Raw genomic sequence first — 2,492 nt, forward strand, 5'->3', positions numbered from 1 at the left:
ATAAATCACTAGCACAGATTTTGCATATGGTTAAATGCTCAGTAGTTCGATTCTCAAACTGTCTGAGAGCTGCTTAGATAATTGCCACATCCCTCACCAAGCCCTCAGGGGGTGCCCAGGATGAAACCTTGAGCACAGTCCAGCTGCAAGCTGGGGCCCTGAGAGCAGCTCTTCCAGGCAGCACCTTCCCAAGCTTCCATGTTAGTGGCAGTCCCAGTTTGGCGCTCCCTTTCCCCAACATCAGTCTGTCCGGTTGCCCTCAGGCTTACCAACTTCTACAGCTGACGTATCACCTATGAGATACAATTCAGATCGCTAGGCAAACATTCACGGACTTTACTATCTCACATCACCCACCCACCTCTCCAATCTCCTGCCCCCATTCCCCCTATTTTCTCCCTCTACTCCCCATCCTTAGGAATATGCAACATTTCAACAACTCAGAGTGGGTGCCAGGTTCTCCAGAAGAGCCATGTTTCCACTCTGCTATGTCTTTTCCCCTGTAGTTTGCTCCCATCTGGTGCCAGCAGAATATGTGGCTAGGGCCAGCCTCCCTGGCACGGTATCTGGGTTGTGGAAGCAGTGCCTGAACAGGTTGGCATATGCCTGCAAGAAGATACGTGCTGAGAACCCAAGAGTGAGTGCCTACTGTGGCTTAGGCAGTGAAATTAAGGGCTACACGGGCCATCAAAACAGCATTGGGCAGGGATGTCTCTGATGGCATTAACAGGAAGAGTGAAAGCCAAGCGCAGGTTTGTTAGCACCTGACCAGACTACTTACTTTTTTTCTTTCTAGTGTTTGAAATCAATACTGAAACACTATTGATGTAGGTGACCCTTCAAAGTTCTAGAAGCATCCATCTATAAACAGAGTGTAATGAGAAAATTATAGATGAATGCACTTACTGATTCCTACTACTATGGGAAAGTAAAAGCTTCAGTGATAAATATGTAAAATTAACCATCTTTAGCTAGATGTGTAGCCCAGCCTGAGAAAACAGGTGGCACTCCATACGAATGTTCTCTCCGTATAGATCAGGCCTCCCCCTTGTCTCATCCTGGAAAGGAAACTTAGGTAGCAGTAAATATTCCAGCCAGACAGTGGATACCCTATCTGTGATGCAGAGGCTGGGAAATTCCATTAAAAAGTGAAGCTCATATTTTAGACCATTTATTATGTGCTAGGAAGCTTGCTAAGAATATTACAAGCATTATCTCATTTCATTTAAAGCTCACAAAACAGCATAAATCATGGCTGTTCTGACAGAGGCTGCAGAGATCTCTCACATCTGTGACCTGGAGATCCTTCTTTGAGTTGCACGAAGCTATAAACAGTGTGAAGACACACAATACAGCTCTAGGACATGGCTATTATTCTCTTTATTTTATTTTATTTTTTTTTATTTTTGGCCTGCGTAAGCCTTTTAAAAGAGAGCAGGGTTAGACTCTGAGGTCATGTTACAGCTACCAATTAAAAACCTGAAACCAAAAGCTGCAGGTAAGGTGAGTGCATCTGGGCCCAGGGCAGCATTTTAGTATTTTAGCTAAAGGGAATTGTCAGAGGAAAGACATGAAGGTCACAGTTCCTTTCCAAGAGGACTTTCAGGATGCTCAAACTGTGATGTAGACCTGATTTGCCCTTAAACATACAGTCTTCAGTCATGTGTTTAACAACCCAAGATGAGACGTGTCTCTGCTCAGTTTTGCTTGACAGCTTTGCAATCTATAAACTGGAAAAAGATAAGCAGGAAAGAAGAAAAATCATGTTTTTCGAGTGTAGCATTTGCCAACTATTGCAGAAGGCATCACCAATTCATTTATCTTGATTGATCTCACAACTCTACCAGGCATACAGTATTATACACATTTCTAAGGATGAACAAACTGAGTCCAAGAGAGGTTCTGTTCTCCCCCTGCTCTAGGACTCTCAGGAGCTGAGTTTCCATCTGTTCACTCAAGACCAGCTGGGAAAAGGACAGACTTATGTGGTCCCGAGGTGATCTGGCTAGAGGACCAGATGATTCATTCTGATGTGAATCATCAATACAGCAAAATTATCTATCACTTACTAAGCACTATTTTAGGTACTTGAATATAATGCAAACAAAACAGACATAAATCCCTGCCCCAGTAGCGCTTCCATTCTTTACCTTGGACCATCTTAGAGAAGCCCCTTTGGAGGTCATCATTCAAGATAAGCAATAACTTTCCTCCTGGTACCTGCTTTTGTGCCACATCAGCATTTGAAAAGACACATCCAGCCTCCTGGACTACAGACACCTAAGAGGAAGAGCTTTCTGAAGGAAGCCCCAGCCAACTCCCTCCTGCAGATCTATTTGCCTCAAGTTCACACAGCCTTGCTCTTGGTCTCTGACCTTGTACTTCCTCCAGGAGAGTAGCGCCAGCCATTTTCCTTCACTCCTGCTCTCTCCCAAGTGGGAATCCCATGCTTTATGTTGTACCACCTGTGGGTGATGTACACCAAGTTCTTG

The sequence above is a fragment of the Marmota monax genome, unplaced genomic scaffold, assembly GCF_021218885.2.
Source record: "Marmota monax isolate L192 unplaced genomic scaffold, Marmota_monax_Labrador192_F-V1.1 WCK01_AAM20220418_F8-fsc00021, whole genome shotgun sequence".
Lineage (NCBI taxonomy): Eukaryota > Metazoa > Chordata > Mammalia > Rodentia > Sciuridae > Marmota > Marmota monax.